The following is a 21,741-nucleotide window of genomic DNA, read 5'->3' on the forward strand; positions in this document are numbered from 1 at the left end:
TGGGGACAGGGGCTATGGGCTCAGGGAACAGCTACCACAATGCAACCTCGGGTGTGGGGATGCCACTCATTGCGGGTACTGCCCTGGGATTTCCTTTTAGAAAGAATCGCTGGTTAAAGTGTAGTGCACAAAAAACCCAACTCCTCGATTACACTATTAGATAACATCCTTTAACTGCCCCACCCACCCTGTGTGAGTCTCACCCACTTCCCGCCTGCTCCCTCTAGTCTGAGAGTTGTATCTCCACAAAAAACACACAGTGGGGCTCAATGAGCTGCTCATGTCTGACATGGACACCTAAGCAGTGCTGGATTCACAACCTGAAAGCCTGCAAAGGAAAGTGTGCCCGGCAGAAGATAAGCTGCCTGGCAACTCAGAACCTTCTTCTAAGAGAAGTAAGACATGTCACAATGGAGTCTAAGCCTACCTGTCTTATGCCAGGACCTTAGAGCTGCAGGCAGGAGCACAAAGGTAAAAACATATATTGAGTCCCAACACGCTCACTGTGGTGGTTGGTCTCTGTGGCGCAATCGGTTAGCGCGTTCGGCTGTTAATCGAAAGGTTGGTGGTTCAAGCCCACCCTGGGACGTATGCTTTTGCCTACATCAAGTCCTGAATTAAAACACAGCTGTCTGGCTTTGCTCTTAGAGCTCTCGCTTTGCCTGCGTGACATGCTCTATCTCAACATTTCTATCTTCTCTCATCTCTTCACCTCTAGTCATTTCCACCAATAGGACTGGAAACGGGACACCAAGCCTTCTACTTTAACCACAGGCGTACTGAGGGCCAATAAAAGGCACAGAAGCATTTCTTGATCCGGGGCTGAGAACTGCATGCACAGGGACCTCATGGCGCAACGGTAGCGCGTCTGACTCCAGATCAGACGGTTGCGTGTTCAAATCACGTCGGGGTCACTCTTTGACATTTTTTTCCCCACCAAGTCTATATCTCTGATTTCTAAAGCAAAGCCAAAATAAGGGTGCTTTGCATTGGCCGGAATCGAACCCGGGCCTCCCGCGTGGCAGGCGAGAATTCTACCACTGAACCACCAATGCTTCACTTACATAGACTGAGCAGAGAGCCCTGCCGTAGACAGTAGTGATGAGGCCCATGCATTCGCTTGGGACACCTATGAACAAAGTTTGCATGGCAAGCCTTGGACTGCCAAACATTCACATGCTGATGGCAGGAATCAGATGCAGGAGACTGAAACTATGAATGTTTCTGCTTTTGCTAAGGACAGTGGTTTGGGGCCAGTGTTGTGCTTGACAGAGCACGACATCAGCCTGCTCTCTGGCTGCTCCCGGGAGAAGTGGCTGACAGAAAGCACCCTCCAGACCACCAGCAATCTTGTGTTTCACAACATGCCACTGTCACTGGACTTTCCTTCTGGGAAAGCCTAGTCACTGACCTGGCCAGATTCCCTGTCCTCCCCAAAATCCTGGGGAGAAACGGGCAGAGTTCTGCGCCCTGCACCCTCTTTCGCGTCCCTAACGCGCTCCCAACGCGCCCTACAGCCCTGGTCGGGCACAGCCCTGGTCGGGCTCATACCACTGGGGCCTTTGCCGAGGAAGAGCCCCGGAAGCCTAGGGCCAGGCCTATTGCACAGGCATCTTAGACCAGGCCATTCCGGGATTGCTGTGTTTCACGTCCTGCCCTTCAACACTCCTGGGAGGGCTTTCCCTGAGAACCCTCATGTCTCTGCCCTCCCAGGAGGCTGTGGTTCTATGCAAAATAGGGGGTGCACCACGGGCCGTCCCCTTTCCTCTCTCTCGCCAATATCTTTCACCAAAGCTGAGCCCTGCAGGTAAATGTATCTATCTGGCTGAGGGGCCAGGGAGGGCCTTTGCCTGCAGTCTTACAAGCCAGAGTGCAGAGAAGGCAGCAGCTCTGGGACCGGGACTCTGCTCAAAGACATATCTAACATGCCACAGTGGAGCTGAGATGGGCAACACACGTGTCTCACAGGCAGGCAACACAACAAGACAGTGGCAGGAAACTATGCTAACAAGGAAAGAGAAAAGTCACGTGTCTCGTGGCCTTCCCACCATTAGACAGTAGTCTGCGCAAGAAAACATCCAACAGTGACAGGACAACCAAGCAAATGACAAACGCTGTGCTGAATAAAGTCATCTTACATGACATTTCGTACAAAGGCCCAGATCATGGGGATGATCGCGCAGAAGCAGCAAGTATCAGAGCCACCGAACCTGAGGTGAGTTACACGAGGAGAAAGGGCGACATGGGGACAGGGGCTAGGGGCTCAGGGAACAGCTACCACAATGCAACCTCGGGTGTGGGGATGCCACTCATTGCGGGTACTGCCCTGGGATTTCCTTTTAGAAAGAATCGCTGGTTAAAGTGTAGTGCACAAAAAACCCAACTCCTCGATTACACTATTAGATAACATCCTTTAACTGCCCCACCCACCCTGTGTGAGTCTCACCCACTTCCCGCCTGCTCCCTCTAGTCTGAGAGTTGTATCTCCACAAAAAACACACAGTGGGGCTCAATGAGCTGCTCATGTCTGACATGGACACCTAAGCAGTGCTGGATTCACAACCTGAAAGCCTGCAAAGGAAAGTGTGCCCGGCAGAAGATAAGCTGCCTGGCAACTCAGAACCTTCTTCTAAGAGAAGTAAGACATGTCACAATGGAGTCTAAGCCTACCTGTCTTATGCCAGGACCTTAGAGCTGCAGGCAGGAGCACAAAGGTAAAAACATATATTGAGTCCCAACACGCTCACTGCGGTGGTTGGTCTCTGTGGCGCAATCGGTTAGTGCGTTCGGCTGTTAGCCGAAAGGTTGGTGGTTCAAGTCCACCCAGGGACGTATGCTTTTGCCTACATCAAGTCCTGAATTAAAACACAGCTGTCTGGCTTTGCTCTTAGAGCTCTCGCTTTGCCTGAGTGACATGCTCTATCTCAACATTTCTATCTTCTCTCATCTCTTCACCTCTAGTCATTTCCACCAATAGGACTGGAAACGGGACACCAAGCCTTCTACTTTAACCACAGGCGTACTGAGGGCCAATAAAAGGCACAGAAGCATTTCTTGATCCGGGGCTGAGAACTGCATGCACAGGGACCTCGTGGCGCAACGGTAGCGCGTCTGACTCCAGATCAAAAGGTTGCGTGTTCAAATCACGTCGGGGTCACTCTTTGACATTTTTTTGCCCACCAAGTCTATATCTCTGACTTCTAAAGCAAAGCCAAAAGAAGGGCGCTTTGCATTGGCCGGGAATCGAACCCGGGCCTCCCGCGTGGCAGGCGAGAATTCTACCACTGAACCACCAATGCTTCACTTACATAGGCTGAGCAGAGAGCCCTGCCGTAGACAGTAGTGATGAGGCCCATGCATTCGCATGGGACACCTATGAACAAAGTTTGCATGGCAAGCCTTGGACTGCCAAACGTTCACATGCTGATGGCAGGAATCAGATGCAGGAGACTGAAACTATGAATGTTTCTGCTTTTGCTAAGGACAGTGGTTTGGGGCCAGTGTTGTGCTTGACAGAGCACGACATCAGCCTGCTCTCTGGCTGCTCCCGGGAGAAGTGGCTGACAGAAAGCACCCTCCAGACCACCAGCAATCTTGTGTTTCACAACATGCCACTGTCACTGGACTTTCCTTCTGGGAAAGCCAAGTCACTGACCTGGCCAGATTCCCTGTCCTCCCCAAAATCCTGGGGAGAAACGGGCAGAGTTCTGCGCCCTGCGCCCTCTTTCGCGTCCCTAACGCGCTCCCAACGCGCCCTACAGCCCTGGTCGGGCTCATACCACTGGGGCCTCTGCCGAGGAAGAGCCCCGGAAGCCTAGGGCCAGGCCTATTGCACAGGCATCTTAGACCAGGCCATTCCGGGATTGCTGTGTTTCACGTCCTGCCCTTCAACACTCCTGGGAGGGCTTTCCCTGAGAACCCTCATGTCTCTGCCCTCCCAGGAGGCTGTGGTTCTATGCAAAATAGGGGGTGCACCACGGGCCGTCCCCTTTCCTCTCTCTCGCCAATATCTTTCACCAAAGCTGAGCCCTGCAGGTAAATGTATCTATCTGGCTGAGGGGCCAGGGAGGGCCTTTGCCTGCAGTCTTACAAGCCAGAGTGCAGAGAAGGCAGCAGCTCTGGGACCGGGACTCTGCTCAAAGACATATCTAACATGCCACAGTGGAGCTGAGATGGGCAAGACACGTGTCTCACAGGCTGGCAGCACACCAAGACAGTGGCAGGAAACTATGCTAACAAGGAAAGAGAAAAGTCACGTGTCTCGTGGCCTTCCCACCATTAGACAGTACTCTGCGCAAGAAAACATCCAACAGTGACAGGACAACCAAGCAAATGACAAACGCCGTGCTGAATAAAGTCATCTTACATGACATTTCGTACAAAGGCCCAGATCATGGGGATGATCGCGCAGCAGAAGCAGCAAGTATCAGAGCCACCGAACCTGGGGTGAGTTACACGAGGAGAAAGGGCGACATGGGGACAGGGGCTATGGGCTCAGGGAACAGCTACCACAATGCAACCTCGGGTGTGGGGATGCCACTCATTGCGGGTACTGCCCTGGGATTTCCTTTTAGAAAGAATCGCTGGTTAAAGTGTAGTGCACAAAAAACCCAACTCCTCGATTACACTATTAGATAACATCCTTTAACTGCCCCACCCACCCTGTGTGAGTCTCACCCACTTCCCGCCTGCTCCCTCTAGTCTGAGAGTTGTATCTCCACAAAAAACACACAGTGGGGCTCAATGAGCTGCTCATGTCTGACATGGACACCTAAGCAGTGCTGGATTCACAACCTGAAAGCCTGCAAAGGAAAGTGTGCCCGGCAGAAGATAAGCTGCCTGGCAACTCAGAACCTTCTTCTAAGAGAAGTAAGACATGTCACAATGGAGTCTAAGCCTACCTGTCTTATGCCAGGACATTAGAGCTGCAGGCAGGAGCACAAAGGTAAAAACATATATTGAGTCCCAACACGCTCACTGCGGTGGTTGGTCTCTGTGGCGCAATCGGTTAGCGCGTTCGGCTGTTAACCGAAAGGTTGGTGGTTCAAGCCCACCCAGGGACGTATGCTTTTGTCTACATCAAGTCCTGAATTTAAACACAGCTGTCTGGCTTTGCTCTTAGAGCTCTCGCTTTGCCTGCGTGACATGATCTATCTCAACATTTCTATCTTCTCTCATCTCTTCACCTCTAGTCATTTCCACCAATAGGACTGGAAACGGGACACAAAGCCTTCTACTTTAACCACAGGCGTACTGAGGGCCAATAAAAGGCACAGAAGCATTTCTTGATCCGGGGCTGAGAACTGCATGCACAGGGACCTCGTGGCGCAACGGTAGCGCGTCTGACTCCAGATCAGACGGTTGCGTGTTCAAATCAGGTCGGGGTTTCTCTTTGACATTTTTTTCCCCACCAAGTCTATATCTCTGACTTCTAAAGCAAAGCCAAAAGAAGGGCGCTTTGCATTGGCCGGAATCGAACCCGGGCCTCCCGCGTGGCAGGCGAGAATTCTACCAGTGAACCACCAATGCTTCACTTACATAGGCTGAGCAGAGAGCCCTGCCGTAGACAGTAGTGATGAGGCCCATGCATTCGCATGGGACACCTATGAACAAAGTTTGCATGGCAAGCCTTGGACTGCCAAACGTTCACATGCTGATGGCAGGAATCAGATGCAGGAGACTGAAACTATGAATGTTTCTGCTTTTGCTAAGGACAGTGGTTTGGGGCCAGTGTTGTGCTTGACAGAGCACGACATCAGCCTGCTCTCTGGCTGCTCCCGGGAGAAGTGGCTGACAGAAAGCACCCTCCAGACCACCAGCAATCTTGTGTTTCACAACATGCCACTGTCACTGGACTTTCCTTCTGGGAAAGCCTAGTCACTGACCTGGCCAGATTCCCTGTCCTCCCCAAAATCCTGGGGAGAAACGGGCAGAGTTCTGCGCCCTGCGCCCTCTTTCGCGTCCCTAACGCGCTCCCAACGCGCCCTACAGCCCTGGTCGGGCTCATACCACTGGGGCCTCTGCCGAGGAGGAGCCCCGGAAGCCTAGGGCCAGGCCTATTGCACAGGCATCTTAGACCAGGCCATTCCGGGATTGCTGTGTTTCACGTCCTGCCCTTCAACACTCCTGGGAGGGCTTTCCCTGAGAACCCTCATGTCTCTGCCCTCCCAGGAGGCTGTGGTTCTATGCAAAATAGGGGGTGCACCACGGGCCGTCCCCTTTCCTCTCTCTCGCCAATATCTTTCACCAAAGCTGAGCCCTGCAGGTAAATGTATCTATCTGGCTGAGGGGCCAGGGAGGGCCTTTGCCTGCAGTCTTACAAGCCAGAGTGCAGAGAAGGCAGCAGCTCTGGGACCGGGACTCTGCTCAAAGACATATCTAACATGCCACAGTGGAGCTGAGATGGGCAAGACACGTGTCTCACAGGCAGGCAGCACAACAAGACAGTGGCAGGAAACTATGCTAACAAGGAAAGAGAAAAGTCACGTGTCTCGTGGCCTTCCCACCATTAGACAGTAGTCTGCGCAAGAAAACATCCAACAGTGACAGGACAACCAAGCAAATGACAAACGCTGTGCTGAATAAAGTCATCTTACATGACATTTCGTACAAAGGCCCAGATCATGGGGATGATCGCGCAGAAGCAGCAAGTATCAGAGCCACCGAACCTGAGGTGAGTTACACGAGGAGAAAGGGCGACATGGGGACAGGGGCCAGGGGCTCAGAGAACAGCTACCACAATGCAACCTCGGGTGTGGGGATGCCACTCATTGCGGGTACTGCCCTGGGATTTCCTTTTAGAAAGAATCGCTGGTTAAAGTGTAGTGCACAAAAAACCCAACTCCTCGATTACACTATTAGATAACATCCTTTAACTGCCCCACCCACCCTGTGTGAGTCTCACCCACTTCCCGCCTGCTCCCTCTAGTCTGAGAGTTGTATCTCCACAAAAAACACACAGTGGGGCTCAATGAGCTGCTCATGTCTGACATGGACACCTAAGCAGTGCTGGATTCACAACCTGAAAGCCTGCAAAGGAAAGTGTGCCCGGCAGAAGATAAGCTGCCTGGCAACTCAGAACCTTCTTCTAAGAGAAGTAAGACATGTCACAATGGAGTCTAAGCCTACCTGTCTTATGCCAGGACCTTAGAGCTGGAGGCAGGAGCACAAAGGTAAAAACATATATTGAGTCCCAACACGCTCACTGCGGTGGTTGGTCTCTGTGGCGCAATCGGTTAGCGCGTTCGGCTGTTAACTGAAAGGTTGGTGGTTCAAGCCCACCCAGGAACGTATGCTTTTGCCTACATCAAGTCCTGAATTAAAACACAGCTGTCTGGCTTTGCTCTTAGAGCTCTCACTTTGCCTGCGTGACATGCTCTATCTCAACATTTCTATCTTCTCTCATCTCTTCACCGCTAGTCATTTCCACCAATAAGACTGGAAACGGGCCACCAAGCCTTCTACTTTAACCACAGGTGTACTGAGGGCCAATAAAAGGCACAGAAGCATTTCTTGATCCGGGGCTGAGAACTGCATGCACAGGGACCTCGTGGCGCAACGGTAGCGCGTCTGACTCCAGATCAGAAGGTTGCGTGTTCAAATCACGTCGGGGTCACTCTTTGACATTTTTTTCCCCACCAAGTCTATATCTCTGACTTCTAAAGCAAAGCCAAAAGAAGGGCGCTTTGCATTGGCCGGGAATCGAACCCGGGCCTCCCGCGTGGCAGGCGAGAATTCTACCACTGAACCACCAATGCTTCACTTACATAGGCTGAGCAGAGAGCCCTGCCGTAGACAGTAGTGATGAGGCCCATGCATTCGCATGGGACACCTATGAACAAAGTTTGCATGGCAAGCCTTGGACTGCCAAACGTTCACATGCTGATGGCAGGAATCAGATGCAGGAGACTGAAACTATGAATGTTTCTGCTTTTGCTAAGGACAGTGGTTTGGGGCCAGTGTTGTGCTTGACAGAGCACGACATCAGCCTGCTCTCTGGCTGCTCCCGGGAGAAGTGGCTGACAGAAAGCACCCTCCAGACCACCAGCAATCTTGTGTTTCACAACATGCCACTGTCACTGGACTTTCCTTCTGGGAAAGCCTAGTCACTGACCTGGCCAGATTCCCTGTCCTCCCCAAAATCCTGGGGAGAAACGGGCAGAGTTCTGCGCCCTGCGCCCTCTTTCGCGTCCCTAACGCGCTCCCAACGCGCCCTACAGCCCTGGTCGGGCACAGCCCTGGTCGGGCTCATACCACTGGGGCCTCTGCCGAGGAGGAGCCCCGGAAGCCTAGGGCCAGGCCTATTGCACAGGCATCTTAGACCAGGCCATTCCGGGATTGCTGTGTTTCACGTCCTGCCCTTCAACACTCCTGGGAGGGCTTTCCCTGAGAACCCTCATGTCTCTGCCCTCCCAGGAGCCTGTGGTTCTATGCAAAATAGGGGGTGCACCACGGGCCGTCCCCTTTCCTCTCTCTCGCCAATATCTTTCACCAAAGCTGAGCCCTGCAGGTAAATGTATCTATCTGGCTGAGGGGCCAGGGAGGGCCTTTGCCTGCAGTCTCACAAGCCAGAGTGCAGAGAAGGCAGCAGCTCTGGGACCGGGACTCTGCTCAAAGACATATCTAACATGCCACAGTGGAGCTGAGATGGGCAAGACACGTGTCTCACAGGCTGGCAGCACACCAAGACAGTGGCAGGAAACTATGCTAACAAGGAAAGAGAAAAGTCACGTGTCTCGTGGCCTTCCCACCATTAGACAGTACTCTGCGCAAGAAAACATCCAACAGTGACAGGACAACCAAGCAAATGACAAACGCCGTGCTGAATAAAGTCATCTTACATGACATTTCGTACAAAGGCCCAGATCATGGGGATGATCGCGCAGCAGAAGCAGCAAGTATCAGAGCCACCGAACCTGGGGTGAGTTACACGAGGAGAAAGGGCGACATGGGGACAGGGGCTATGGGCTCAGGGAACAGCTACCACAATGCAACCTCGGGTGTGGGGATGCCACTCATTGCGGGTACTGCCCTGGGATTTCCTTTTAGAAAGAATCGCTGGTTAAAGTGTAGTGCACAAAAAACCCAACTCCTCGATTACACTATTAGATAACATCCTTTAACTGCCCCACCCACCCTGTGTGAGTCTCACCCACTTCCCGCCTGCTCCCTCTAGTCTGAGAGTTGTATCTCCACAAAAAACACACAGTGGGGCTCAATGAGCTGCTCATGTCTGACATGGACACCTAAGCAGTGCTGGATTCACAACCTGAAAGCCTGCAAAGGAAAGTGTGCCCGGCAGAAGATAAGCTGCCTGGCAACTCAGAACCTTCTTCTAAGAGAAGTAAGACATGTCACAATGGAGTCTAAGCCTACCTGTCTTATGCCAGGACATTAGAGCTGCAGGCAGGAGCACAAAGGTAAAAACATATATTGAGTCCCAACACGCTCACTGCGGTGGTTGGTCTCTGTGGCGCAATCGGTTAGCGCGTTCGGCTGTTAACCGAAAGGTTGGTGGTTCAAGCCCACCCAGGGACGTATGCTTTTGTCTACATCAAGTCCTGAATTTAAACACAGCTGTCTGGCTTTGCTCTTAGAGCTCTCGCTTTGCCTGCGTGACATGATCTATCTCAACATTTCTATCTTCTCTCATCTCTTCACCTCTAGTCATTTCCACCAATAGGACTGGAAACGGGACACAAAGCCTTCTACTTTAACCACAGGCGTACTGAGGGCCAATAAAAGGCACAGAAGCATTTCTTGATCCGGGGCTGAGAACTGCATGCACAGGGACCTCGTGGCGCAACGGTAGCGCGTCTGACTCCAGATCAGACGGTTGCGTGTTCAAATCACGTCGGGGTCACTCTTTGACATTTTTTTCCCCACCAAGTCTATATCTCTGACTTCTAAAGCAAAGCCAAAAGAAGGGCGCTTTGCATTGGCCGGAATCGAACCCGGGCCTCCCGCGTGGCAGGCGAGAATTCTACCAGTGAACCACCAATGCTTCACTTACATAGGCTGAGCAGAGAGCCCTGCCGTAGACAGTAGTGATGAGGCCCATGCATTCGCATGGGACACCTATGAACAAAGTTTGCATGGCAAGCCTTGGACTGCCAAACGTTCACATGCTGATGGCAGGAATCAGATGCAGGAGACTGAAACTATGAATGTTTCTGCTTTTGCTAAGGACAGTGGTTTGGGGCCAGTGTTGTGCTTGACAGAGCACGACATCAGCCTGCTCTCTGGCTGCTCCCGGGAGAAGTGGCTGACAGAAAGCACCCTCCAGACCACCAGCAATCTTGTGTTTCACAACATGCCACTGTCACTGGACTTTCCTTCTGGGAAAGCCTAGTCACTGACCTGGCCAGATTCCCTGTCCTCCCCAAAATCCTGGGGAGAAACGGGCAGAGTTCTGCGCCCTGCGCCCTCTTTCGCGTCCCTAACGCGCTCCCAACGCGCCCTACAGCCCTGGTCGGGCTCATACCACTGGGGCCTCTGCCGAGGAGGAGCCCCGGAAGCCTAGGGCCAGGCCTATTGCACAGGCATCTTAGACCAGGCCATTCCGGGATTGCTGTGTTTCACGTCCTGCCCTTCAACACTCCTGGGAGGGCTTTCCCTGAGAACCCTCATGTCTCTGCCCTCCCAGGAGGCTGTGGTTCTATGCAAAATAGGGGGTGCACCACGGGCCGTCCCCTTTCCTCTCTCTCGCCAATATCTTTCACCAAAGCTGAGCCCTGCAGGTAAATGTATCTATCTGGCTGAGGGGCCAGGGAGGGCCTTTGCCTGCAGTCTTACAAGCCAGAGTGCAGAGAAGGCAGCAGCTCTGGGACCGGGACTCTGCTCAAAGACATATCTAACATGCCACAGTGGAGCTGAGATGGGCAAGACACGTGTCTCACAGGCAGGCAGCACAACAAGACAGTGGCAGGAAACTATGCTAACAAGGAAAGAGAAAAGTCACGTGTCTCGTGGCCTTCCCACCATTAGACAGTAGTCTGCGCAAGAAAACATCCAACAGTGACAGGACAACCAAGCAAATGACAAACGCTGTGCTGAATAAAGTCATCTTACATGACATTTCGTACAAAGGCCCAGATCATGGGGATGATCGCGCAGAAGCAGCAAGTATCAGAGCCACCGAACCTGAGGTGAGTTACACGAGGAGAAAGGGCGACATGGGGACAGGGGCCAGGGGCTCAGGGAACAGCTACCACAATGCAACCTCGGGTGTGGGGATGCCACTCATTGCGGGTACTGCCCTGGGATTTCCTTTTAGAAAGAATCGCTGGTTAAAGTGTAGTGCACAAAAAACCCAACTCCTCGATTACACTATTAGATAACATCCTTTAACTGCCCCACCCACCCTGTGTGAGTCTCACCCACTTCCCGCCTGCTCCCTCTAGTCTGAGAGTTGTATCTCCACAAAAAACACACAGTGGGGCTCAATGAGCTGCTCATGTCTGACATGGACACCTAAGCAGTGCTGGATTCACAACCTGAAAGCCTGCAAAGGAAAGTGTGCCCGGCAGAAGATAAGCTGCCTGGCAACTCAGAACCTTCTTCTAAGAGAAGTAAGACATGTCACAATGGAGTCTAAGCCTACCTGTCTTATGCCAGGACCTTAGAGCTGGAGGCAGGAGCACAAAGGTAAAAACATATATTGAGTCCCAACACGCTCACTGCGGTGGTTGGTCTCTGTGGCGCAATCGGTTAGCGCGTTCGGCTGTTAACTGAAAGGTTGGTGGTTCAAGCCCACCCAGGAACGTATGCTTTTGCCTACATCAAGTCCTGAATTAAAACACAGCTGTCTGGCTTTGCTCTTAGAGCTCTCGCTTTGCCTGCGTGACATGCTCTATCTCAACATTTCTATCTTCTCTCATCTCTTCACCGCTAGTCATTTCCACCAATAAGACTGGAAACGGGCCACCAAGCCTTCTACTTTAACCACAGGTGTACTGAGGGCCAATAAAAGGCACAGAAGCATTTCTTGATCCGGGGCTGAGAACTGCATGCACAGGGACCTCGTGGCGCAACGGTAGCGCGTCTGACTCCAGATCAGAAGGTTGCGTGTTCAAATCACGTCGGGGTCACTCTTTGACATTTTTTTCCCCACCAAGTCTATATCTCTGACTTCTAAAGCAAAGCCAAAAGAAGGGCGCTTTGCATTGGCCGGGAATCGAACCCGGGCCTCCCGCGTGGCAGGCGAGAATTCTACCACTGAACCACCAATGCTTCACTTACATAGGCTGAGCAGAGAGCCCTGCCGTAGACAGTAGTGATGAGGCCCATGCATTCGCATGGGACACCTATGAACAAAGTTTGCATGGCAAGCCTTGGACTGCCAAACGTTCACATGCTGATGGCAGGAATCAGATGCAGGAGACTGAAACTATGAATGTTTCTGCTTTTGCTAAGGACAGTGGTTTGGGGCCAGTGTTGTGCTTGACAGAGCACGACATCAGCCTGCTCTCTGGCTGCTCCCGGGAGAAGTGGCTGACAGAAAGCACCCTCCAGACCACCAGCAATCTTGTGTTTCACAACATGCCACTGTCACTGGACTTTCCTTCTGGGAAAGCCTAGTCACTGACCTGGCCAGATTCCCTGTCCTCCCCAAAATCCTGGGGAGAAACGGGCAGAGTTCTGCGCCCTGCGCCCTCTTTCGCGTCCCTAACGCGCTCCCAACGCGCCCTACAGCCCTGGTCGGGCACAGCCCTGGTCGGGCTCATACCACTGGGGCCTCTGCCGAGGAGGAGCCCCGGAAGCCTAGGGCCAGGCCTATTGCACAGGCATCTTAGACCAGGCCATTCCGGGATTGCTGTGTTTCACGTCCTGCCCTTCAACACTCCTGGGAGGGCTTTCCCTGAGAACCCTCATGTCTCTGCCCTCCCAGGAGGCTGTGGTTCTATGCAAAATAGGGGGTGCACCACGGGCCGTCCCCTTTCCTCTCTCTCGCCAATATCTTTCACCAAAGCTGAGCCCTGCAGGTAAATGTATCTATCTGGCTGAGGGGCCAGGGAGGGCCTTTGCCTGCAGTCTTACAAGCCAGAGTGCAGAGAAGGCAGCAGCTCTGGGACCGGGACTCTGCTCAAAGACATATCTAACATGCCACAGTGGAGCTGAGATGGGCAAGACACGTGTCTCACAGGCTGGCAGCACACCAAGACAGTGGCAGGAAACTATGCTAACAAGGAAAGAGAAAAGTCACGTGTCTCGTGGCCTTCCCACCATTAGACAGTACTCTGCGCAAGAAAACATCCAACAGTGACAGGACAACCAAGCAAATGACAAACGCCGTGCTGAATAAAGTCATCTTACATGACATTTCGTACAAAGGCCCAGATCATGGGGATGATCGCGCAGCAGAAGCAGCAAGTATCAGAGCCACCGAACCTGGGGTGAGTTACACGAGGAGAAAGGGCGACATGGGGACAGGGGCTATGGGCTCAGGGAACAGCTACCACAATGCAACCTCGGGTGTGGGGATGCCACTCATTGCGGGTACTGCCCTGGGATTTCCTTTTAGAAAGAATCGCTGGTTAAAGTGTAGTGCACAAAAAACCCAACTCCTCGATTACACTATTAGATAACATCCTTTAACTGCCCCACCCACCCTGTGTGAGTCTCACCCACTTCCCGCCTGCTCCCTCTAGTCTGAGAGTTGTATCTCCACAAAAAACACACAGTGGGGCTCAATGAGCTGCTCATGTCTGACATGGACACCTAAGCAGTGCTGGATTCACAACCTGAAAGCCTGCAAAGGAAAGTGTGCCCGGCAGAAGATAAGCTGCCTGGCAACTCAGAACCTTCTTCTAAGAGAAGTAAGACATGTCACAATGGAGTCTAAGCCTACCTGTCTTATGCCAGGACCTTAGAGCTGCAGGCAGGAGCACAAAGGTAAAAACATATATTGAGTCCCAACACGCTCACTTCGGTGGTTGGTCTCTGTGGCGCAATCGGTTAGTGCGTTCGGCTGTTAATCGAAAGGTTGGTGGTTCAAGCCCACCCAGGGACGTATGCTTTTGCCTACATCAAGTCCTGAATTAAAACACAGCTGTCAGGCTTTGCTCTTAGAGCTCTCGCTTTGCCTGCGTGACATGCTCTATCTCAACATTTCTATCTTCTCTCATCTTTTCACCTCTAGTCATTTCCACCAATAGGACTGGAAACGGGACACCAAGCCTTCTACTTTAACCACAGGCGTACTGAGGGCCAATAAAAGGCACAGAAGCATTTCTTGATCCGGGGCTGAGAACTGCATGCACAGGGACCTCGTGGTGCAACGGTAGCGCGTCTGACTCCAGATCAAAAGGTTGCGTGTTCAAATCACGTCGGGGTCACTCTTTGAAATTTTTTTGCCCACCAAGTCTATATCTCTGACTTCTAAAGCAAAGCTAAAAGAAGGGCGCTTTGCATTGGCCGGGAATCGAACCCGGGCCTCCCGCGTGGCAGGCGAGAATTATACCACTGAACCACCAATGCTTCACTTACATAGACTGAGCAGAGAGCCCTGCCGTAGACAGTAGTGATGAGGCCCATGCATTCGCATGGGACACCTATGAACAAAGTTTGCATGGCAAGCCTTGGACTGCCAAACGTTCACATGCTGATGGCAGGAATCAGATGCAGGAGACTGAAACTATGAATGTTTCTGCTTTTGCTAAGGACAGTGGTTTGGGGCCAGTGTTGTGCTTGACAGAGCACGACATCAGCCTGCTCTCTGGCTGCTCCCGGGAGAAGTGGCTGACAGAAAGCACCCTCCAGACCACCAGCAATCTTGTGTTTCACAACATGCCACTGTCACTGGACTTTCCTTCTGGGAAAGCCTAGTCACTGACCTGGCCAGATTCCCTGTCCTCCCCAAAATCCTGGGGAGAAACGGGCAGAGTTCTGCGCCCTGCGCCCTCTTTCGCGTCCCTAACGCGCTCCCAACGCGCCCTACAGCCCTGGTCGGGCTCATACCACTGGGGCCTCTGCCGAGGAAGAGCCCCGGAAGCCTAGGGCAAGGCCTATTGCACAGGCATCTTAGACCAGGCCATTCCGGGATTGCTGTGTTTCACGTCCTGCCCTTCAACACTCCTGGGAGGGCTTTCCCTGAGAACCCTCATGTCTCTGCCCTCCCAGGAGGCTGTGGTTCTATGCAAAATAGGGGGTGCACCACGGGCCGTCCCCTTTCCTCTCTCTCGCCAATATCTTTCACCAAAGCTGAGCCCTGCAGGTAAATGTATCTATCTGGCTGAGGGGCCAGGGAGGGCCTTTGCCTGCAGTCTTACAAGCCAGAGTGCAGAGAAGGCAGCAGCTCTGGGACCGGGACTCTGCTCAAAGACATATCTAACATGCCACAGTGGAGCTGAGATGGGCAAGACACATGTCTCACAGGCAGGCAGCACAACAAGACAGTGGCAGGAAACTATGCTAACAAGGAAAGAGAAAAGTCACGTGTCTCGTGGCCTTCCCACCATTAGACAGTAGTCTGCGCAAGAAAACATCCAGCAGTGACAGGACAACCAAGCAAATGACAAACGCTGTGCTGAATAAAGTCATCTTACATGACATTTCGTACAAAGGCCCAGATCATGGGGATGATCGCGCAGAAGCAGCAAGTATCAGAGCCACCGAACCTGAGGTGAGTTACACGAGGAGAAAGGGCGACATGGGGACAGGGGCTAGGGGCTCAGGGAACAGCTACCACAATGCAACCTCGGGTGTGGGGATGCCACTCATTGCGGGTACTGCCCTGGGATTTCCTTTTAGAAAGAATCGCTGGTTAAAGTGTATTGCACAAAAAACCCAACTCCTCGATTACACTATTAGATAACATCCTTTAACTGCCCCACCCACCCTGTGTGAGTCTCACCCACTTCCCGCCTGCTCCCTCTAGTCTGAGAGTTGTATCTCCACAAAAAACACACAGTGGGGCTCAATGAGCTGCTCATGTCTGACATGGACACCTAAGCAGTGCTGGATTCACAACCTGAAAGCCTGCAAAGGAAAGTGTGCCCGGCAGAAGATAAGCTGCCTGGCAACTCAGAACCTTCTTCTAAGAGAAGTAAGACATGTCACAATGGAGTCTAAGCCTACCTGTCTTATGCCAGGACCTTAGAGCTGCAGGCAGGAGCACAAAGGTAAAAACATATATTGAGTCCCAACACGCTCAATGCGGTGGTTGGTCTCTGTGGCGCAATCGGTTAGTGCGTTTGGCTGTTAGCCGAAAGGTTGGTGGTTCAAGTCCACCCAGGGACGTATGCTTTTGCCTACATCAAGTCCTGAATTAAAACACAGCTGTCTGGCTTTGCTCTTAGAGCTCTCGCTTTGCCTGAGTGACATGCTCTATCTCAACATTTCTATCTTCTCTCATCTCTTCACCTCTAGTCATTTCCACCAATAGGACTGGAAACGGGACACCAAGCCTTCTACTTTAACCACAGGCGTACTGAGGGCCAATAAAAGGCACAGAAGCATTTCTTGATCCGGGGCTGAGAACTGCATGCACAGGGACCTCGTGGCGCAACGGTAGCGCGTCTGACTCCAGATCAAAAGGTTGCGTGTTCAAATCACGTCGGGGTCACTCTTTGACATTTTTTTGCCCACCAAGTCTATATCTCTGACTTCTAAAGCAAAGCCAAAAGAAGGGCGCTTTGCATTGGCCGGGAATCGAACCCGGGCCTCCCGCGTGGCAGGCGAGAATTCTACCACTGAACCACCAATGCTTCACTTACATAGGCTGAGCAGAGAGCCCTGCCGTAGACAGTAGTGATGAGGCCCATGCATTCGCATGGGACACCTATGAACAAAGTTTGCATGGCAAGCCTTGGACTGCCAAACGTTCACATGCTGATGGCAGGAATCAGATGCAGGAGACTGAAACTATGAATGTTTCTGCTTTTGCTAAGGACAGTGGTTTGGGGCCAGTGTTGTGCTTGACAGAGCACGACATCAGCCTGCTCTCTGGCTGCTCCCGGGAGAAGTGGCTGACAGAAAGCACCCTCCAGACCACCAGCAATCTTGTGTTTCACAACATGCCACTGTCACTGGACTTTCCTTCTGGGAAAGCCTAGTCACTGACCTGGCCAGATTCCCTGTCCTCCCCAAAATCCTGGGGAGAAACGGGCAGAGTTCTGCGCCCTGCGCCCTCTTTCGCGTCCCTAACGCGCTCCCAACGCGCCCTACAGCCCTGGTCGGGCTCATACCACTGGGGCCTCTGCCGAGGAAGAGCCCCGGAAGCCTAGGGCCAGGCCTATTGCACAGGCATCTTAGACCAGGCCATTCCGGGATTGCTGTGTTTCACGTCCTGCCCTTCAACACTCCTGGGAGGGCTTTCCCTGAGAACCCTCATGTCTCTGCCCTCCCAGGAGGCTGTGGTTCTATGCAAAATAGGGGGTGCACCACGGGCCGTCCCCTTTCCTCTCTCTCGCCAATATCTTTCACCAAAGCTGAGCCCTGCAGGTAAATGTATCTATCTGGCTGAGGGGCCAGGGAGGGCCTTTGCCTGCAGTCTTACAAGCCAGAGTGCAGAGAAGGCAGCAGCTCTGGGACCGGGACTCTGCTCAAAGACATATCTAACATGCCACAGTGGAGCTGAGATGGGCAAGACACGTGTCTCACAGGCAGGCAGCACAACAAGACAGTGGCAGGAAACTATGCTAACAAGGAAAGAGAAAAGTCACGTGTCTCGTGGCCTTCCCACCATTAGACAGTAGTCTGCGCAAGAAAACATCCAACAGTGACAGGACAACCAAGCAAATGACAAACGCTGTGCTGAATAAAGTCATCTTACATGACATTTCGTACAAAGGCCCAGATCATGGGGATGATCGCGCAGAAGCAGCAAGTATCAGAGCCACCGAACCTGAGGTGAGTTACACGAGGAGAAAGGGCGACATGGGGACAGGGGCTAGGGGCTCAGGGAACAGCTACCACAATGCAACCTCGGGTGTGGGGATGCCACTCATTGCGGGTACTGCCCTGGGATTTCCTTTTAGAAAGAATCGCTGGTTAAAGTGTAGTGCACAAAAAACCCAACTCCTCGATTACACTATTAGATAACATCCTTTAACTGCCCCACCCACCCTGTGTGAGTCTCACCCACTTCCCGCCTGCTCCCTCTAGTCTGAGAGTTGTATCTCCACAAAAAACACACAGTGGGGCTCAATGAGCTGCTCATGTCTGACATGGACACCTAAGCAGTGCTGGATTCACAACCTGAAAGCCTGCAAAGGAAAGTGTGCCCGGCAGAAGATAAGCTGCCTGGCAACTCAGAACCTTCTTCTAAGAGAAGTAAGACATGTCACAATGGAGTCTAAGCCTACCTGTCTTATGCCAGGACCTTAGAGCTGCAGGCAGGAGCACAAAGGTAAAAACATATATTGAGTCCCAACACTCTCACTGCGGTGGTTGGTCTCTGTGGCGCAATCGGTTAGCGCGTTCGGCTGTTAACCGAAAGGTTGGTGGTTCAAGCCCACCCAGGAACGTATGCTTTTGCCTACATCAAGTCCTGAATTAAAACACAGCTGTCTGGCTTTGCTCTTAGAGCTCTCGCTTTGCCTGCGTGACATGCTCTATCTCAACATTTCTATCTTCTCTCATCTCTTCACCTCTAGTTATTTCCACCAATAAGACTGGAAACGGGCCACCAAGCCTTCTACTTTAACCACAGGCGTACTGAGGGCCAATAAAAGGCACAGAAGCATTTCTTGATCCGGGGCTGAGAACTGCATGCACAGGGACCTCGTGGCGCAACGGTAGCGCGTCTGACTCCAGATCAGAAGGTTGCGTGTTCAAATCACGTCGGGGTCACTCTTTGACATTTTTTTCCCCACCAAGTCTATATCTCTGACTTCTAAAGCAAAGCCAAAAGAAGGGCGCTTTGCATTGGCCGGGAATCGAACCCGGGCCTCCCGCGTGGCAGGCGAGAATTCTACCACTGAACCACCAATGCTTCACTTACATAGGCTGAGCAGAGAGCCCTGCCGTAGACAGTAGTGATGAGGCCCATGCATTCGCATGGGACACCTATGAACAAAGTTTGCATGGCAAGCCTTGGACTGCCAAACGTTCACATGCTGATGGCAGGAATCAGATGCAGGAGACTGAAACTATGAATGTTTCTGCTTTTGCTAAGGACAGTGGTTTGGGGCCAGTGTTGTGCTTGACAGAGCACGACATCAGCCTGCTCTCTGGCTGCTCCCGGGAGAAGTGGCTGACAGAAAGCACCCTCCAGACCACCAGCAATCTTGTGTTTCACAACATGCCACTGTCACTGGACTTTCCTTCTGGGAAAGCCTAGTCACTGACCTGGCCAGATTCCCTGTCCTCCCCAAAATCCTGGGGAGAAACGGGCAGAGTTCTGCGCCCTGCGCCCTCTTTCGCGTCCCTAACGCGCTCCCAACGCGCCCTACAGCCCTGGTCGGGCTCATACCACTGGGGCCTCTGCCGAGGAAGAGCCCCGGAAGCCTAGGGCCAGGCCTATTGCACAGGCATCTTATACCAGGCCATTCCGGGATTGCTGTGTTTCACGTCCTGCCCTTCAACACTCCTGGGAGGGCTTTCCCTGAGAACCCTCATGTCTCTGCCCTCCCAGGAGGCTGTGGTTCTATGCAAAATAGGGGGTGCACCACGGGCCGTCCCCTTTCCTCTCTCTCGCCAATATCTTTCACCAAAGCTGAGCCCTGCAGGTAAATGTATCTATCTGGCTGAGGGGCCAGGGAGGGCCTTTGCCTGCAGTCTTACAAGCCAGAGTGCAGAGAAGGCAGCAGCTCTGGGACCGGGACTCTGCTCAAAGACATATCTAACATGCCACAGTGGAGCTGAGATGGGCAAGACACGTGTCTCACAGGCAGGCAGCACAACAAGACAATGGCAGGAAACTATGCTAACAAGGAAAGAGAAAAGTCACGTGTCTCGTGGCCTTCCCACCATTAGACAGTAGTCTGCGCAAGAAAACATCCAACAGTGACAGGACAACCAAGCAAATGACAAACGCCGTGCTGAATAAAGTCATCTTACATGACATTTCGTACAAAGGCCCAGATCATGGGGATGATCGCGCAGCAGAAGCAGCAAGTATCAGAGCCACTGAACCTGGGGTGAGTTACACGAGGAGAAAGGGCGACATGGGGACAGGGGCTATGGGCTCAGGGAACAGCTACCACAATGCAACCTCGGGTGTGGGGATGCCACTCATTGCGGGTACTGCCCTGGGATTTCCTTTTAGAAAGAATCGCTGGTTAAAGTGTAGTGCACAAAAAACCCAACTCCTCGATTACACTATTAGATAACATCCTTTAACTGCCCCACCCACCCTGTGTGAGTCTCACCCACTTCCCGCCTGCTCCCTCTAGTCTGAGAGTTGTATCTCCACAAAAAACACACAGTGGGGCTCAATGAGCTGCTCATGTCTGACATGGACACCTAAGCAGTGCTGGATTCACAACCTGAAAGCCTGCAAAGGAAAGTGTGCCCGGCAGAAGATAAGCTGCCTGGCAACTCAGAACCTTCTTCTAAGAGAAGTAAGACATGTCACAATGGAGTCTAAGCCTACCTGTCTTATGCCAGGACATTAGAGCTGCAGGCAGGAGCACAAAGGTAAAAACATATATTGAGTCCCAACACACTCACTGAGGTGGTTGGTCTCTGTGGCGCAATCGGTTAGCGCGTTCGGCTGTTAACCGAAAGGTTGGTGGTTCAAGCCCACCCAGGGACGTATGCTTTTGTCTACATCAAGTCCTGAATTAAAACACAGCTGTCTGGCTTTGCTCTTAGAGCTCTCGCTTTGCCTGCGTGACATGCTCTATCTCAACATTTCTATCTTCTCTCATCTCTTCACCTCTAGTAATTTCCACCAATAGGACTGGAAACGGGACACAAAGCCTTCTACTTTAACCACAGGCGTACTGAGGGCCAATAAAAGGCACAGAAGCATTTCTTGATCCGGGGCTGAGAACTGCATGCACAGGGACCTCGTGGCGCAACGGTAGCGCGTCTGACTCCAGATCAGACGGTTGCGTGTTCAAATCACGTCGGGGTCACTCTTTGACATTTTTTTCCCCACCAAGTCTATATCTCTGACTTCTAAAGCAAAGCCAAAAGAAGGGCGCTTTGCATTGGCTGGGAATCAAACCCGGGCCTCCCGCGTGGCAGGCGAGAATTCTACCACTGAACCACCAATGCTTCACTTACATAGGTTGAGCAGAGAGCCCTGCCGTAGACAGTAGTGATGAGGCCCATGCATTCGCATGGGACACCTATGAACAAAGTTTGCATGGCAAGCCTTGGACTGCCAAACGTTCACATGCTGATGGCAGGAATCAGATGCAGGAGACTGAAACTATGAATGTTTCTGCTTTTGCTAAGGACAGTGGTTTGGGGCCAGTGTTGTGCTTGACAGAGCACGACATCAGCCTGCTCTCTGGCTGCTCCCGGGAGAAGTGGCTGACAGAAAGCACCCTCCAGACCACCAGCAATCTTGTGTTTCACAACATGCCACTGTCACTGGACTTTCCTTCTGGGAAAGCCTAGTCACTGACCTGGCCAGATTCCCTGTCCTCCCCAAAATCCTGGGGAGAAACGGGCAGAGTTCTGCGCCCTGCGCTCTCTTTCGCGTCCCTAACGCGCTCCCAACGCGCCCTACAGCCCTGGTCGGGCACAGCCCTGGTCGGGCTCATACCACTGGGGCCTCTGCCGAGGAAGAGCCCCGGAAGCCTAGGGCCAGGCCTATTTTACAGGCATCTTAGACCAGGCCATTCC

General features: G+C 52.5%; 11 non-coding genes across 11 annotated transcripts; 6 read left to right on the plus strand and 5 right to left on the minus strand.

The window, feature by feature from the left end:
* Positions 1 to 3,228: 3,228 nt before the first annotated feature.
* On the minus strand, positions 3,229 to 3,299 carry TRNAG-GCC (transfer RNA glycine (anticodon GCC)). The gene has a single exon. It is a non-coding gene; the product is annotated as a tRNA-Gly (tRNA).
* A 1,690-nt stretch (positions 3,300 to 4,989) lies between these two features.
* TRNAN-GUU (transfer RNA asparagine (anticodon GUU)) lies at positions 4,990 to 5,063 on the plus strand. The gene has a single exon. It is a non-coding gene; the product is annotated as a tRNA-Asn (tRNA).
* A 2,480-nt stretch (positions 5,064 to 7,543) lies between these two features.
* On the plus strand, positions 7,544 to 7,615 carry TRNAW-CCA (transfer RNA tryptophan (anticodon CCA)). Its single transcript has one exon. It is a non-coding gene; the product is annotated as a tRNA-Trp (tRNA).
* A 71-nt stretch (positions 7,616 to 7,686) lies between these two features.
* On the minus strand, positions 7,687 to 7,757 carry TRNAG-GCC (transfer RNA glycine (anticodon GCC)). Its single transcript has one exon. It is a non-coding gene; the product is annotated as a tRNA-Gly (tRNA).
* Positions 7,758 to 9,463: 1,706 nt separating this feature from the next.
* Positions 9,464 to 9,537, plus strand: TRNAN-GUU (transfer RNA asparagine (anticodon GUU)). Its single transcript has one exon. It is a non-coding gene; the product is annotated as a tRNA-Asn (tRNA).
* Positions 9,538 to 12,017: 2,480 nt separating this feature from the next.
* TRNAW-CCA (transfer RNA tryptophan (anticodon CCA)) lies at positions 12,018 to 12,089 on the plus strand. The gene has a single exon. It is a non-coding gene; the product is annotated as a tRNA-Trp (tRNA).
* Positions 12,090 to 12,160: 71 nt separating this feature from the next.
* TRNAG-GCC (transfer RNA glycine (anticodon GCC)) lies at positions 12,161 to 12,231 on the minus strand. Its single transcript has one exon. It is a non-coding gene; the product is annotated as a tRNA-Gly (tRNA).
* Positions 12,232 to 16,635: 4,404 nt separating this feature from the next.
* On the minus strand, positions 16,636 to 16,706 carry TRNAG-GCC (transfer RNA glycine (anticodon GCC)). Its single transcript has one exon. It is a non-coding gene; the product is annotated as a tRNA-Gly (tRNA).
* Positions 16,707 to 18,720: 2,014 nt separating this feature from the next.
* TRNAW-CCA (transfer RNA tryptophan (anticodon CCA)) lies at positions 18,721 to 18,792 on the plus strand. The gene has a single exon. It is a non-coding gene; the product is annotated as a tRNA-Trp (tRNA).
* Positions 18,793 to 18,863: 71 nt separating this feature from the next.
* On the minus strand, positions 18,864 to 18,934 carry TRNAG-GCC (transfer RNA glycine (anticodon GCC)). The gene has a single exon. It is a non-coding gene; the product is annotated as a tRNA-Gly (tRNA).
* Positions 18,935 to 20,624: 1,690 nt separating this feature from the next.
* Positions 20,625 to 20,698, plus strand: TRNAN-GUU (transfer RNA asparagine (anticodon GUU)). Its single transcript has one exon. It is a non-coding gene; the product is annotated as a tRNA-Asn (tRNA).
* Positions 20,699 to 21,741: the final 1,043 nt, after the last annotated feature.

This window comes from Pleurodeles waltl, chromosome 4_1, assembly GCF_031143425.1.
Source record: "Pleurodeles waltl isolate 20211129_DDA chromosome 4_1, aPleWal1.hap1.20221129, whole genome shotgun sequence".
Classification (NCBI taxonomy): domain Eukaryota; kingdom Metazoa; phylum Chordata; class Amphibia; order Caudata; family Salamandridae; genus Pleurodeles; species Pleurodeles waltl.